Source organism: Conger conger, chromosome 17 (assembly GCF_963514075.1).
Source record: "Conger conger chromosome 17, fConCon1.1, whole genome shotgun sequence".
Lineage (NCBI taxonomy): Eukaryota > Metazoa > Chordata > Actinopteri > Anguilliformes > Congridae > Conger > Conger conger.
The window spans coordinates 39,575,428-39,593,105 of record NC_083776.1 but is presented as its reverse complement, the minus strand read 5'-3'; the positions used below and the strand labels follow the sequence as shown (position 1 = coordinate 39,593,105).

The window sequence follows — 17,678 nt, the reverse complement described above, 5'->3', positions numbered from 1 at the left end:
ATCTGTTTACATTTTTGGCGCCTGGTTTGACGGGAGTATTTGACGATTATGCAGTATGTATTTCGTCCAAAGAAAGTAGTCGGTTTAAAGTGTTTATATAAGTGTTTACATGGCATATATTATCGTATTAAATGGATTGTCAAAAAGTTTAGACTACCCCTTTTAATCCAAATTAATCGGAATTTGATCATTTGTTCCTATTGAGTAGTTGCATGAGGTAATTTTTATTCCGATCGGCCTGTTAATCCTTGGAATAAAAGGTTCCATGAAAACGGCTAGTCGTTTTGGAGCTGGGGGCGCTGTTGAGTAAACCGAAGATAACCTCCAGCGAAAAAATGATGTACTGCCCTCTTTAAAAAGTCCGCAATGTTAACTTCGCTGTATACACATGCCTCTGACGTTTAGCCCAGTGTACACATCGCTGGCGTTACCACAAGCTGTTCGTTTGGACACCCAAGCCAGTAAGAGAATCAACTGCAACAGCAGATACAACCCAGTCGTGTACTGTAAGTGCCACTCGTTACGGGTTTAATCGGGACAGACCATATCCTTACTCGAATGTTGTTGCTTAAATTGACGCTGCTTCTCAGTTTCAAACTTGAAATGACACATTTCGCTGCATGTAGCGATGTAGCTATGCTACATTAGCTGCTCGCTTAGTGAGCCATGATTCAAACAAGCGAGCTGGTTGTCGATCTGCTCGACTGTCTGTTTATGTTGAGGGCATGTGCGGGTTCAGCCATGTCAAAGAAAGGGAACCAAACTGTTTTGCAGAGGACGCTGGATTGTGCTCATGTGATAGTTAGCCAACGTTAGCTAAATACCGTTTATTTTCAGCTAGTGGCGTATCATCACTATTATATGCAAGCTTATCAGGTAAAAGATGGATACAGTTAAGTTGTGATATTTTCATCCTGTCCACATTGTAAAACAATTACGCTTAGCTAGCTCACAAGCCTTTGTGTTATGTATTGATTTTAGGCGATGTCTGCCTTTTGTTCACGTCGCTATTTGTTTTGCGTTGCTGTCCCTACAGGAGCTAGCACGTTTAAAGGCATACTACGACAGCAGTGTACCAGCTGTGATATTAGCTGACGCGTAACATTACGAAGTCGTAACATTGTACACATACCTTTCAGTTTTTTTGTTTGGTTTTTTTAACCGTTCAACCATTCTTTTCTGGTGTAGTATATTTCTAATGTTTCTTTTTTCTGTGAGTTCAACATTAAGTTAATTCTCAGTTGGGCCTTCCAAATCCCTTTTGTAGCTGGCTAAATCATTTAGCAGCCAGCCTGCTGATCAAAGCTATAGCTAACTACGTTCTATGATATTACGTTCAAATGACACATTGCGTTAATAAGGTCGCCAACAGCATACATACCACGTTTACATTTTAAAGGTTAATAATCAGGCTTTTTGCGCAATTGGACGCAGCCTTTTTTTACATTACAGTATTCTGATTTTTAATTTCCTGTGGGTTTGCACTGGATTTTTACAGTCTTCGAGCCACTAACCAGAGTGCCAAGTAAGATCCGACAGAGTTTCAAAGAGGACGTTTTCATTTAAACGAGACATCCCATTGCTTATTAAATTATTTATATGGTGGCTGCAGTCTTTCATTAACTTTTATAGAGGCATAGCAGATAACAGACGTGCATTATTTCCCCCCGTCATTGCTTTCAGTTCACTGTGGCGGATTTCAGGAACAGATTTCCCCTGTTGTGTCTGAGTCTGTAGTCGTTTATTTATTTTTTGTTATTCTGCGACCGACTGTCGCCTATTTTGAGAAATCCGTGTTGTAACATGGATATCTCCTTCTGTCCTGGCTTCACAGAGCTCCATTAGGCGTCGGCAAAAGTTATAGACACAGCGGGTCGGACCATTTCACATCCTAAGATAACATAACCTCTAGATGGTGGGGGAGTTGACAGCCTTGTGCTACATGTTTGCTGTTGCATGTCCTCAGTAGGGGCAGGCATGAAATTATTTATCTTTTTTGGGTGGGGAGTTCACACATCAGATGTAAAATGTGTTGCGTTTATTGTTACTTGAAAGGACTTGGGGTTGGCTGATTGCTGCTGGTTACACACAATAAGCTCCTTAACATGGAGGATACCTCAGTGTGGTGAATTGGGTAAGTGCTTATTTGGAATAAAATTGTCCTGATAGTCTTTAAAAATATGTCCAGTCAGCAATTCCATGTTCAGTCAACGTTGATCTTGGATGTCTGGCAGCCGGCTAAAATAGGGCCCAAGGTGGAAGTTGAGAAGACGTAGTTTTGATGTCATTGTTTCTACAACCACATTACAACCTCATTTCAACATACATAATTTAATGTTGAAATTGGGTTGAATTGTACTTGTTGAAGCGACTTCAGCGTCTTCTCAGTTTCTACTTTGGGCCCTATTTTGGCTTCATATCAAAGGCATACCACTTTTCTGCATTCCCTGCGCCTGTTGAAGGGAATACACTAGCCAGTCACGATGTTGACTATAAATCGAAAAGCCATCAGTAAAACCCCCCCCCCCCCCAAAAAAAAACATGGAGGAAAGTGGCAATAAAAACCAATTTATTATCCAAAAAGAAAATAATATGAATAATATCTGGATCTCTCCATTTCCCTCGGGGATACCACACTCACGCCGTCACCCAGTGCAAGGAACCTCGGCGTGGTGATGGACAGCAGACTGTCCCTCTCTGAGAACATTGTGGCGGTGACCCGGTCATGCAGGTTCTTCCTATACAACATACGGAGAATCCGCCCCTTTCTCACCCCCTACTCGACCCAGCTCCTGGTCCAAGCGATGGTTCTGTCCCGCCTGGACTACTGCAATTCCCTCTTGGCTGGCCTCCCAGCGTCTGCCATCAGACCCCTCCAACTCATCCAGAATGCAGCAGCTCGTCTGGTCTTCAACCTTCCCAAATACTCACACGTCACCCCCCTGCTTACTTCCCTCCACTGGCTGCCTGTCATGGCTCGCATCAAATTCAAAACATTGGTGCTAGCCTTCCAAGCAGTTAAGGGGTCTTCCCCAGCTTATCTACAAAAAATCATCAGACCCTACACCCCTGCCAGACCTCTTCGTTCAGCCTCCACAGGCCGCTTGGCACCTCCCCCTCTCAGAACCTCCACATCACGCTCACGACTACTGTCTGTTCTGGCTCCACGGTGGTGGAACGAACTCCCCATTGAGGTCAGAACTGTAGAATCTCTCCCCACCTTCAAGCACATGCTGAAGACACACCTCTTCAAGCAGCACCTCTCCCCATCCCTCCCTACCTCCCTGTGAACCTTAATTGTTGTCTCTGTGACTTGCTTTGTGTATCGGTATTTTTAGTTGGCTAGGTAAGCAGTGTTTGGATAGTTAACTTTGGTCACTTTTGCTCTGTTTGTTTGTTTCTTTGTTCTCAACAAAAAAATAAAAAAAATAAAATAAAAAAAGGGCCCTCGTCCTTATCTTTGTTGTACAGGTAGCAGTTGAAATTGTACTTCCCTCTAGGGTCTTTCAGCGAACTTATCCCTGGTTATGGGTATGCACTTTGTTGTACGTCGCTCTGGATAAGAGCGTCTGCCAAATGCCAATAATGTAATGTAATGTAATGTAATGGGGGGGAAATGTATGCATAATATACAAGAGCACTTTATTAGGTATTTATTAAACTTATTTTTTAGACTTATGAATTCTTCTGCTTCTGTAGCCTATCCACTTTGAGGTTTGATGTGTTGTGTGTTCAGATATGCTCTTCTGCATACCACTGTTGTAATGCGTGGTTATTTGGTTTTACTGTCACCTTCCTCTCAGCTTCAACCAGTCTGGCCCTTCTCCTCTGACCAATCTCAGATTATAGGACCAGAACAAATGATAGTTGTTAGCATATTTATTTAGTACATTATCAACCATATTAATGCTCGGCTACTTCTAATATCAGGTTGAAATTGGAGCCTATAGCCGTCCGCCCAGACTTAGCTCCTTTTGTCCCCTGAACTTGTAGGTAATATTTCTAAGCATTTTTTGCAACCATGTGTTGCAATATACAGATAATACAGTATGATTACTGTGTGAAAAAGATTGTGCATCAATCTTTTTCTAATTCTTTGGCATATTTTGTAAGGGCATGAATGTAGAGTTGGTAGCCTATGTCAGCCTTTCTCAAACTTTTTTGTGCTGGGGCCCAGTCATATTTGACTTTGGCTTTTCAAGGCCCAGTAGGTGATACTCATTCAACACACGGAAGATTTCCCCAGCAGTTGTATTTAATGGTAACTCTTTACAACACAGAAAATCTTTGTGGAAGCGCCCCCCATGAGCATATCTGATCTACACCAGAAGCATAGCCAGATTGGAGATGTTGGTGCTCTCGTCTAGCTGCAGAGCGAACCAGTCCGACAATCTAACCCTCTCGACAATCTGGGCTTCAAGGTCCTGCCATGTCACCAATTCTCCGCGAGACAGTGTCATTTGAGAGGGGGATCTCTTTGACTTTGGCTGCAGCAGCTGGACCTAAACCTCAGCACAAGCACTGACTAAGGATGGCATAACTAGCTTCTCCCCCATCGTAAACGGTGCCTGACATTTTGAGATGTGGTGTGAAAGTAAGAAAGACGCTTTTGCTAACTTTTCATTTGCACTGAAATTTGTTTGAAGCACAGTTGCTTGGTTGGCCAATTCATCTCTCTTTCTTCTGGTTTGTCTTTTAAGTGGGGATGTTGAGTTTCTGAATGCCAGTGCAATTTTGATGGCTTCATTGCCTCGTTGCTTAGCATTGCCTGGCAAATAACACAGATGGGTTGGGGGGGAGAAGAATTGTTGGACACAAAGCTGAATTTGATGTAATTTTGGTCATAATTTCGAGTAAATGGGCGATGTTTTTTTGCCGGTGGTTCATTGGGAACATCAGGTGTAGCATTAATAGGTGTATCAGGTTGCCTTTTAAAGAAACCCTTGATGCTAGCTTGCTTTGAGCATGCCATATTGAGCTCTTAGACGTAGTGTGTGCTTGCCTGCGATTGAACGTTCGGAGTGACAGTGACAGAGACAGAGACAGAGATAGAACGGAGCACGTAACCTCTCGCGGGCGGGAAAGCTTCACGTTAGAGACTGTTGGGCGGGCGACGTAGGGACGGGGGCGTGCCGAGCGGAGTCGCGATCATAGACAGTAAAATACACTTTTTTGAGTGGAGGAAGGGCAGGATTCAGGGGACCAGCAGCGACCTCTCCACGGACCGGCACCGGTCCACGGCCCATAGATTGAGAAACGATGGCCTATATAACTAAGTTAAGTGTTTTTGATGGAGCAGGCTAATGTTAAGTGAAGAGACCTATCTAATATGTATGATGGTTTTTGTGCTGCATGTGAAAATTCTGCTGTAAGTTTTTCAGAACCTTGTTCAGTTCACTTTGTTGGAGTTAATATGAACGCAGGCAGGGCAACTTTTTTGTTCAATGGCCACAGTGGCTGGTGTGTCCCAAAATTCTCCAGCCAATTTCACTGTTTTACCAGACCGCCCTGCTTCAATTGAATCCCAACAATTTAAACCAGCTTAGAGCACCTGGTATTCCCAGGCGGTCTCCCATCCAAGTACTAACCAGACATGACCCTGCTTAGCTTCCGAGATCAGGCGTAGTCAGAGTGGTATGGTCGTAAGCTATTGAAGTGCAGCCAAATTGCACATTTATACAGCTACAAGCGATATCAGGCTGTGAACACCATGAAACATGACTGTGGTCCATCTTTCATGTAAAAGCAAACGCCTCTACAGCAAGAATGTTGCAATAATCATGATCAACTTGGATATAGGTTTTATTTTATTTTTTTACAATTGGTCCCTCAATGTTGTTTGTTCAGAAGCAACGAACTGCGTGAGAACAAACCTTTCACCGTTTGATCAGGGGAGAGTACGAACGCAGTCCCCCACTAGCAGAAATTGTGCAGTCGAGATTCCCACATTTGAGGAATTCGCAGGGGTCAACACAGCCGGAGTGCAATGGCCGAGCCTCGCCCTGGGTGAACCGCCTTCGTGATCACGGTATCTCCCCTGCCAGGTAAGTATGAGTTGGAATCCACAGGGCCGGACTGCTTGGTGGTACATTGTACAGTTATGGTTTCTGCGTTTTAGGCTACCTTGTGAGTTCAAAACTATGATTTGTGCTCTTGCAGCTGCAGGTGTAAAAACGATGGCAACTTTTATTGATTTACTTATTCTTTTATACATTAGTGTTTTTCCCACCACATTTCAAGCACGACTTTCTGTTTCCCCATGATGCAACAGTCTACATTGCCCTGCAGATTGGATTTCAGTCGCGATGATGTCACACCTACATGACAAAAGTGGTGGGATGAAAAACTTACTGTTGGAAGGAGACCAAGAAGATTTATTACGCATGTTGTAATATAGCTTATTACTCATCCATGATCACAAATATTACTGCAGGGGGGCACGAGACCACTCAATAAATTGTCTTTGCCTTTTTTTGGGGTTTTTTTTGGGTCTCTGTTTCTGCTGCAGTGAAGACATGGGATGCTGGCTTTGAAGCAAGTTTGCCTTTTACTCTCCCCTTTACCTTGATTGAATGAGCCCCTGAAGTATCGCCCCTTTCCTTGACACAAGCTTAAAAATGACTTGCCCAAAATAAAACGGTTACTGTTCTTGAACCCTTTGGCTACAGACATAATCCTGCTTTGAAATCCTGAAAATGTCATAATCTGCTTGGTAGTTTTTCTAAAAAACTAGTTCATTTTGGCATTTTCGTAAGACTTTCTTTTTGCAGTGTAGTACAGTTTCACCCAATTGGAACCCGTCCTGCTTTTAAACGGACTAGTGCCTTTTCCCAAAAGCGGGTTTTCTTGTGCTACATTTCTTGTGTTATGTTATGAGTTAGCTCGTAAAAAGTTGAGTGACCATAATAATAAGACATGATGCAACTGCAAGCCACGCAACACAAGGGATATTCAATTATACACTCAATGAGTTATTAGGTATTTATTAGACTTCTGCTGTGGCCTATCCACTTCGAGTTATGATGCGTTGTGTGTTGATAGATGCTCTTCTGCTGTAATGTGTGGTTATGCGCGTTACTGTCACCTTCCTGTCAGCTTTGACCAGTCTGGCCATTCTCCTCTGATGTCTCTCATTAACAAGGCGTTTCTGCTGCTTACTGTGAATAGCAGGCAGTATTTTCCGTGTCATTTAACCAAGGTACGAACATGTAAAGTCAATGCTGGAATATAAAAATAATTTTAAAACTGAACGGAATTCTTTTATTTATATGATTTATGCAATGTTCTCTAGCTAGCTAATGTAATGTTAACGTTAGCTGTCCGCATTCTTGTAAAGTTGTAGCTAATGTTAGCTAGCAAGCTATATGGTTAACTTGGCATGAGCTAGCCAGCCAATATAGCAACCCAACAAAAACGTTTTATTACCTGAAAAAACTAGGCGAACTGTACACTTTGAAAATGGGACAGTGGAGGGAGGGAGTCCACAAAGATCGGATTCCAGGGCACAGAGTGGAGGAGGGTGGTAATGGAGTTGAGGAGTATGCACTTTCCGGCTAATAGAACTTACCCGTTATCATGACAGGCTATTTCTGACAGCTTTCAAGATGGCAGTTAGCTCAGGTAACATTAGCTGTTGATAGATAGCTAGCTTGCTAGTCACTAGTATCTAGCGATACAACTGTACAAAGCTATAATTAAGCTAGTCAATGTATACAAATGTATTTATGTGTTACCCACCTAACGTAGCATTACACTTTTGAATTCTGGAGTTTGTGGACAAGGCAAAGCAGCTTGTGATAATCTGGCCTGTATTATAAGGATCATAAGGAGACATGGTGTCATCCTGTTACAAATGGTAAAATCTGACTCACCACTGACCTGTACAGATGGAGATCATTAATGTTTTATCCATTATTTATTGATTATTTTCATTGTATTTTATGGAAAGAAGACAAGTTTTAGGACAGAATTGACATAGCTTTTATTTTCCAAACACGAAACCATTTTTCTGCAGCAGCAATTGGCTACTTTTTCTTATAGAACAAGTTAGTGGATATTGCTAAACATAAATATAGAATAATAAGACTTTTTTTTTGTCTAACAGTTTTTCTTGTTCTTTTACAGTCTTTAAACATACCAGACTTGACTGTCATAAGCTTTCATACTCTGGTCGGGTTGCTTTTATTTTCTAAGCTATACGATTGTTTTTAAATGATAGAAGCCGTCTTTACAGAGTAGGCCTAGAAATACCGGGTAATTGCAGTGCGTCCTTGTCCGTGTGATGTACTTTGTGTCAACAGTTTCAACAGAAAAAGTAACTCAAAATATGCAGTGTTAAGTCATGGACACATAAAAATGTAATAAACAATGCAATGTCCACTGAAGGGAATGAAGAAAATAAATTAACAGAAATGGGAATCGTAGAATTTTGAAATAGCCTGTAGACGGGAAAGGGAAATTAATGAATTAATTGATGGTTACCTAGCTCCAGTCCATGATTTAAATGTTCCAACTATCATGGAAAGCTAGGGGAGTAAGGTGAACAAAATAAAATTGGCCTTAATGTTCTAATACTTTGAGGGCACTGTATGAATACACACACACAATAAAGTCCAAAAGTAATTTGATAGTGAAACGCATTTTGTTGTTGTTTTGGCTGTGTTCTTGCACTTTTGAAATGACACAATTAATATGTTTAAGGTACAGACGGTCAGCTTTAATGTGAGTGTATTTTGCTCCATATTATTTCAAAATTACAACACATTTTGTATATAGTGCCCCCATTTTAGGGTACTAAAACTATTCGGACCAATTAAAATTATGTGTCATACAGTTGTCATGTTTAGTACTTGGTCGCATATCCTTTGCATGCAATGGCTGTCTGAAGTCTGCGGCTCATAGAAATCATCAGACGCTGGGCATCTTCCATACATACGTCTTCATATCATTGGTCAAAATAATGCAGAATTATGCATAATATACACTGGGGAAAAAAGATTAGTCTTTCGTTCCAAAAACACAGATCATTTGCGATTAACTCTGTCTTACAGCTACAGCAACTGTGAGTGACCCTGTGGAAATAACTGAATGCGTTTCTAAGCCGATCAGCTTTCGACATCTAGCATGCGTTGTAGTTAGTATCATCATTTTTTCATGGTCCTGGGTAGCAAGTTACAGAAAGTAAAGCGCATGTATCTTTCATCTCTTTTTCTGCTAGGTTAGTGACCTAGCTAACTAGCTAACAACCTGAAAATACAATATCCAGACTGATGTTGATCGGTCACGAACATGTCATGGCATGCAAAGGATATGCAACCAGGTATTTTAAAAAAGGAGTGGCCCTTCACCAGTCACCAGTGGTGTAGGGCCTTCACCAGCCACATTAATTGACAATTGATTTGTCAATTAATTACATTTAATTGGTTGATTGATTTACTTGAAACCCAGGCGTTGGTGTTCAGAATGGAACACAGGTGTAACTGTTTGGCTCCGCCATTTTAAGTGTCTATCAGTTGGAAAAGAAAATGGAACAGGCTAGCCACGATGCTAACTTTTCTTTACATTTGGTGTCAGAAGTGGGCTTTAGCCCCATCCCTGTGGGGTGACCCATTTTAAAAGCATTTATTTTTAAATAAATACTGAGTTTTGATTGCACTTGGAAGCCAATTTGTGGACATGCCAATAACTGAATTTCCAATCAATGAGGTCCAAGGGAAGATCCAGATGGGGCTGAAGGTGGACCATTGAGGACCCAGACAGAGCAGCGGGGCCCAGAAGTGGGAGCAGCTGGAAAACCCCCTGATTGGCCGGGGAGCTGTAGCTGGCTCTGGTGGAAGGGGTACTAGTCTGGAGCCCTATGGGACAGCAAATCTGAAGGCCAGTATGAGGAGCCTGTAGCCCATTGGGAGGTAGTGTCTTGGCCCTGCAGGGTAGTTTATGCCAGAGGGAGGAGCTACCTAGTGTCCCTAGGGCTAGCCTCAAAAATCTGGGTGAGGAGCTAGTGATTTTTCACTATTATGGACTGTTCTTGGTAAAATGCAATGTTCTGAATTGACTGCTTGGGAACATTGGGAACATCTGCCCCTTGTCTTGCTAACTGTGGTATGCAAGACTGGAGAAGGGGGAGGAAATGTGAAGGACTGGCCCCAAGTAACCAACTCCATAACATACCGGCATAACCTGTCTAATGTTTCGCTAGTTAGTAAGATAACTAACTATGCCATTGCGAAACCATGACTTTAGTACGTCTGTTTCTCAACATTTATCAGTAGAGTATCGGTTAATTACAGTCAGTGCAACTTTTCAAATTAGTTCATTACTCTCACATTGTAAGGAGAGATGGCAGATAAAAATCAGGCCAAAATATCAGGCTTCTTCCAGCCGCAAACAAGGCGAACAAGCGGACCTTCCCCATCTTCCCCCACCCCCTCCACCGCTCCCGCCACCTCCGCTTGATATCACTGGGTGATATCTGGAATGTTATACGGATAAAACATGCACATAGTATAAAATAAAAAATGTATTGTGCAAGTAAAAATTTGTTTGCCTCCTTGCTACAGGTACTATAACTATGGTGGTCTACTTCAAACAACGTACCACTGGGCAGGCTGCTGAGGATTCTATCAAATATTCAAATAATCAACAGCCAAATTATTGTCAGAGGACTTGATTGATTTCTAGAAATGTATTAGGTAAGTATTGTTGCTATATGTACTTAAAATGTACCAATTGTGTGTACTTTCTAGTAATTTTTGCTCTGTTAGAGGTAATCACTGCCAAATTGCATAAGTACATGGTGTATATCTGAACTAATGGTAGCAGCCATGAAAAACGATAAGATGTTCAGACAACTGGATACCAATTCTTTTTTAACAAACTAAAAAAAATATCACTGACATATTTACAATGTAAAGAATAGATAGTTATAGAGGAATATTAACATCCGTTTCTTTCAATCAGTATACACTCAGTGAAACTTTTATTAGGTATTTATTAGACTTCTTTTTTAGACTTCTACTGCTGTAGCCTGTCCACTTAGAGTTATGATGCGTTGTGTGTTCAGAGATGCTCTTCAGCATACCACTGTTGTAATCTGTGGTTATTTGCGTTACTGTCACCTTCCTGTCAGCTTTGACCAGTCTGGCCATTCTCCTCTGACGTCTGTCATTAACAAAGAGTTTCTGCTGCTCACTGGATTTATTTTATGTTTTGTCTGTGTGTCTGTGAGCGTGTGTGTGAGCGTGTGCGCATGCGTGAGAGAGAGTGTGTGTGTGTGTGTGTGTGTGTGTGTGTGTGTGTGTGTGTGTGTGTGTGTGTGTGTGTGTGTGTGTGTGTGTGTGTGTGTGTGCGCGTGTGTGTGTGTACTTGTGCGTGCGTGCGTGTGTGCGTGTTTCTGAGATACTCAAACCACCCGCCTGCCACCGACAGTCATTCTGCGGTTAAAGTCACTCAGATCACATTTTGGTTGATCATTGTGAATATTAACTGACGCTCCTGACCTGTATCTACATGATTGTATGCATTACACTGCTGCCACACAATTGGCTGATTAGATAATTGTATGATGATTTATTAGGTGTAATAAAGTAAAAATGTTCCTAATAAAGTGCTCAATGAGAGTATATCTCCATATCTTAATTTGAAATATGCACATGCATTTCTAAATTTGTTTACTTTAATCTAGTCTTGAATAACACATATGTAGCCTTTATTGATTAAGTCGTTTCTCTATCATTACGGATACTTAAATTCATATTTCACCTGAAAATGAAAATGTCTCCGCTGTCCTCTTACCTTGAAAATACCAAAATCAGTGGAAAAAATATGAACCAGCTAATTTCAGCCCAAATGCCTTCCTGTCTTTACCATTCATTTGGGATTAAGCAAGGTAAGGTATGTATGGAAAAGTGATTGAATATGAATTTGTCTATTTCTGAGATAGGAAATCAGAGTTCTTCAAAATATAAATGCTGGTGCACTTCTGGGTGAATTTATATCAGAACTGATTATATTATGTGTGATGTCTATGTGAACCCACACAAAATATTAATGTGGGTTTCACTGAAAAATTGCACAATTCTCATATAATAATGTTATAATGATGATAGACATAATCATAATAATAATTAAATTGAATTTACATTGTACAATATAGCATTTTTCAAGAACCCAAATACTTTACACAATCTGGGGAAAAGGGCATTTACTATGGTGACTAACAATACGATTCTGATTATGACTCATTGAGATATGCGTCTCATTTTCGAGAGTGCCCTGTTACCAAAAATAAGTAGAAGCAGTACAATACGACAGGAAATTCATTCAAAATAGAGCTATACATACAAAAATAGAAACTAATACAATTTAAAAGTAAAATCAATCAAATCAATGTACAAATTCTACTAAACATGTACAAATGTTCTTCTGTGATCTGATTGTACAGTTGTATGAACACATTTTCATGGCTGCTACCATTAGTTCAGATACACAATATGTACTATGTAATGGCAGTAATTATCTCTTTTGGTTTCTTTTACAGAGCATTAATCACTAGAAAGTAACAAGACACATAACTGGTACATTTAATTACATATAGCAATGAAATGCTTTAAGTCCTGCTTTCCTCTGAAAAGAATCTATTTGGTTGTTGATTCAGGGTGAATATTTGAATGAATCCTCCGCAGCCTGCCCAGAATGAAGAAAGATTGAATTGCTCCATCATGTCTTACTGTGTTATGACCGTGTCATTTAGGTGCTTTAAGAGATACTTGTGCAAATACAGCATGTCATGCCCCCATGATGTCACCCTCTCGGCACTCCTAAGAGAGTACCAAGCCTTGAACTGTAACTGCAAGGGAAACGGCCACAGAAAAATAGGCCTTTTGCCATGGCCCACAGCTTTTTCTCTGATTGGCCAACGTCACATGTTATGTGAACAAGGTCATGTTGTCCCTTTTGAAGATTGTAATGGCTGCTTTTATATGCAACAAATGCAAAAAAATTTAGTGAGAGTAACCCAAACATGAACGTAATCCTGCTTAGCTATTCAAATCAAATCAAATCAATTTTTATTTGTATAGTGCTTTTAACAAAGGGCCTTTATCACAAAGCAGCTTTAAAGAGAAACCGGGACCCAAGAGAAACCGGGCCTAGGGAAACAGTGGCAAGGAAAAACTCCCTGGCTAACAGGAAGAAACCTTGAGCAGAACCTGATTCAGTAGGGGAACCCATCTGCCTCTGGTTTGTAGAAAGAATGGTTTTAAACAGAAAACCAGATGAATAAAAGTACATAAATGTCCAATTAAAAAGTTGAAGCAGAGATGAGGTAGAGGGATGGCAGGAACACCAATGGGTAGCACTGTCAGGCAAGGGGAGAGCCTTGGTGCTGCAGCTGAATCAGCAGTGGGTGGCACTGTCAGGCAAGGGGACAGGCTTGGTGCTCCAGCTGAATCAGCAGTGGGTGGCACTGTCAGGCAAGGGCACAGGCTTGGTGCTCCAGCTGAATCAGCAGTGGGTGGCACTGTCAGGCAAGGGGACAGGCTTGGTGCTCCAGCTGAATCAGCAGTGGGTGGCACTGTCAGGCAAGAGGACAGGCTTGGTGCTGCAGCTGAATCAGCAGTGGGTGGCACTGTCAGGCAAGGGGACAGGCTTGGTGCTCCAGCTGAATCAGCAGTGGCAGGAGGGAGTTGTACGGCTGGTCTTGGGCTGGAGCTCCCGGCCAGGAGGGGGTGCACAGGAAAAGTTGGGCAAACACTCTGGGCAGGTGCCCAGAGCGGGGAGAAGAGGAAAGTAACATTGTTAGGTGGTCCAGATGGTAATTGGTCAATCACAGCAGGAGAGAGAGAGGTGCCTGCATGTGATAAGGAGAACCTCGGCAGGAGAAGGCTATGGTAGCATAGCTAAGGGAAACAGAGGCGGTGGCCAACACAGCCATGAGGGCAGGCTTGAGACGGTCACCAGCAGACCATGACTAGTTATGCTTAACACAGCAATGATCCACTGACAGCACTGACCGCCAAATCCACCAGAAACTATAGCTTATGCCAGCAACCCACTCCTGCCCTTCAACTACAGGACAGACTAAAGAGATACATTTTTAGCCTAGCTTTAAATAAGGTGATAGTGTCTGCATGCCGAACACATAGATAGTGTCCTTGTTCCACAGGAAAGGAGCACGATAGGAAAAGGCTCTGCCACCTATGGAACTTTTAGTTTCGTGAGGGAGTATAAGGATGAAGTAAATTGTTTAAATACAGAGGGGCAAGCCCATGTAAGGCTTAAAAAGTAGTATTTTGTAATCTATTCGCAATTTAACAGGCAGCCATTGAAGTGAAGCTAACACTGGGCTGATGTGCTCAAATCTCCATGTTCTAGTAAGAATACGAGCTGCTGCATTTTGAATTAGCTGGAGCCCTTTCAAAGAGGAATTTGCACGTCCGGACAAAAGATAATTGCAGAAATCTAATCTTGAGGTAATAAGCATGGACTAGCTTTTCTGCATCATTTTGGGACAGTATCTTCGAATTTTGGAGATATTACTCAAGTGATAAAAAGCAAACCGAGAGATGTTTTTAATATGTGCAAATCTTGCAAGATCTGGATCAAAAATAACACCAAGGTTATTGACAGCACTTGAAATGATGGAAATTCCATCAATGTTTGGCACATCATCAGATAATTTACACCTCAAGGACTTGGGCCCCACTACCATTATCTTGGGCCCCATATTGAATTATTTTTTTATTTTTTTATTTCTGCTTTCAACAACAGAGATCATATTTGTAGACAAATAATTGTTGCATATAAAAGTGGCAGAGCTTGAACCTGGTTGCACTTGCTTCTGTGGGCTTCCTTCGGGTTGGTCGGAGAGGTCTGTGGTATTACATTTGTGCCTTTTCATTCACAGCAACATATGAGGATGGAATGATTAATGATAGCACTGCATCTGCTCCGTTCCATCAGTCCACAGGTTGCCAGCCCCATTAAATCAATGAACAGGGTAGATCCAGTACTGTGCAAAAGTTTTAGGCAGGTGTGAAAAAATGCTGTGACGTAAGAATGCCTTCAAAAAGAGAAATGTTAATAGTTACGGTAAGGTTTAGGTACACTTGCACAAAGTCAGGGATTTTTTAGGCATATAGTCAGGTGTGTGATTAACAAATTATACCAAAAAGGAGCTAATGATCATCAATTTAATATGTAGGTTGAAACGCAATCATTAACTGAAACAGAAACAGCTGTGTAGGAGGGTTAAAACTGGGTGAGGAACAGCCAAACTCTGCTTCTAAGGTGAGGTTGCTGAAGACAGTTTAATGTCAGAAGTCGTACACCATGGCAAGACTGAACACAGCAACAAGACACAAGGTAGTTATACTGCATCAGCAAGGTCTCTCCCAGGCAGAAATTTCAAGGCAGACAGGGGTTTCCAGATGTTCTGTCCAAGCTCTGTTGAAGAAGTACAAAGAAATGGGCAATGTTGAGGACTGTATACGCAGTGGTCTGCCAAGGAAACTGCAGCAGATGAGAGACACATCATGCTTACTTCCCTTCGCAATCGGAAGATGTCCAGCAGTGCCATCAGTTCAGAATTGGAAGAAACCAGTGGGACCCAGGTACACCCATCTACTGTGTGGGGAAGTCTGGTCAGAAGTGGTCTTCATGGAAAAATTGGGTCCTAAAAGACATACCTCCGACATGAAAACAAGTCCAAGCGACTCAACTATGCACGAAAACACAGGAACTGGGGTGTGGAAAAATGGCAGCAGGTTCTCTGGACTGATGAGTCAAAATGTGAAAGATTTGGCTGTAGCAGTAGTTTGTTCACTGTAGGGCTGGAGAGCGGTACAAGAATGAGTGTCTGCAGGCAACAGTAAAGCATGTTGGAGGTTCCTTGCAAGTTTGGCGCTGCATTTCTGCAAATGGAGTTGGGGATTTGGTCAGAATTAATGGTCTCCTCAGTGCTGAGAAGTACGGGCAGATACTTATCCATCATGCAATACCATCAGGGAGGCATCTGATTGGCCCCAAATGTATTCTGCAGCAGGACAACGACCCCAAACATACAGCCAATGTCATTAAGAACTATCTTCAGTGTAAAGAAGATCAAGGAGTAATGGTATGACCCCACAGAGCCCTGATCTCAACATCATTGAGTCTGTCTGGGATTACACGAAGAGACAGAAGCATTTGAGGCTGCTTAAATCCACAAAAGAACTGTGGCTAGTTCTCCCAAGATGTTTGGAACAACCTACCTGCCGAGTTCCTTCAAAAACTGTGTGCAAGTATACCTAGAAGAATTGATGCTGTTTTGAAAGCAAAGGGTGGTCACACCAAATATTGATTTGATTTCGATTTTTCTTCTGTTCATGCATTTTGTTAATTGATAAAAATGAACTATTAACATTTCTATTTTTGAAAGCATTCATATTTTACAGCATTTTTTCACACCTGCCTAAAGCTTTTACGCAGTACTGTATGTCATTGGTAGGCATTAAGGCAACAGCCTTGGAGGGCGCCTATGCTTAGGGAAGCGAACCAGACATTGTTCCATGTTTTAAGATGGTCATGAGCTTGTGGTAGAGAGCTGCCAGTTTTACCTCAGAGGACAGCAATTGTTTACTTGCAGTCTTTTGGCAGTGGAGGGGAACATTATTCAGCAAACCTGGAGGATGACCAGAGGCATTCTGCCATCTTGCTTCTTTTTCACTGTCCAGGAGCTCACTGATGCCCTGATCCAGGTCTGGGAGGAGATCCTCCCCAGGTCACCATCCGCCAACTCATCAGGGGCTTTCCCAGACATTGTCGGGAGTGCGTACAGGCACGCGGGGGGCCATACATACGACTGAGTCACATTATGAGTTGCTGTGATAAAATTCACACAAGTTGGATCGGCCTGTGATTTCAATTTTTTAGTTAGATTTTCGGCGTAATTTTGAATCCAGCCCTCAATGGGTTGATACGTCATTTTGTTCTCAACAAATTCTCAAATGTACATCAGTAAAGATTTTCAACTTGAATAAATTGTTCATCAAGATCTGATGTGTCCCTTAAGTGTTTCCTTAATTTTTTTGAGCACTGTGACATTGAAATAATGATTTCAATTGAATATTACAGATTGCATTCAAACAGAGGACATCAGCATTCTTGGAAGCAATGTAATCTTGCCCCATCCAATTACCCTCTCTAAGGCCATAAACTAAACACAACATATCTTTCATTATATTAATTATATTAATATTATATATTAATTATTGATATAGCCTATACTTATATTAAGGATATACCCTCACTGAGCATTGTATTAGGAACTCCTGTACATCTACTGTACATCTGTGGCAACAGTGCAATGCATACAATCATGCAGATACAGGTCAGGAGTTCAATTAATCAGATCAACCATCAGAATTGGTAAAAAATTTGATCTAAATGACTTTGACTGTGGAATGATTGTTGGTAGCAGACAGGGTGGTTTGAGTATCTCAGAAACTGCTGATCTCCTGGGATTTTCACACACAACAGTCTAGATTTAGCAGAGAATGGTGTGTAAGTAAAAAAAAAAAAAAGAAAAAACACTGTTAATGAGAGAGGTCCGAGGAGAATGGCCAGACTGGTCAAGGCTGATAGGAAGGTGACCGTAACCTTGATTTCATCCAGGTGCCAATGAATGACGACAGATCATC

At 41.6% G+C, this 17,678-nt stretch overlaps 1 protein-coding gene and 1 non-coding gene across 4 annotated transcripts in view; one reads left to right on the top strand and one right to left on the bottom strand.

The window, feature by feature from the left end:
• The first annotated feature begins 348 nt into the window (after positions 1-348).
• Positions 349-17,678, top strand: part of cab39l (calcium binding protein 39-like) — a 59,556-nt gene continuing 42,226 nt past the window's right edge. For 2 of the 3 annotated variants that reach the window (XR_009705870.1, XM_061225978.1), the window contains exon 1: positions 349-506. The gene's annotated coding sequence lies outside the window, so the exon portion shown is untranslated. Of the gene's footprint in view, positions 507-10,568; positions 10,692-17,678 lie in introns of those variants that run through there. The other variant, XM_061225979.1, reaches the window with a different exon arrangement.
• On the bottom strand, positions 5,889-6,052 carry LOC133117206 (U1 spliceosomal RNA). Its single transcript, XR_009706006.1, has one exon. It is a non-coding gene; the product is annotated as a U1 spliceosomal RNA (small nuclear RNA).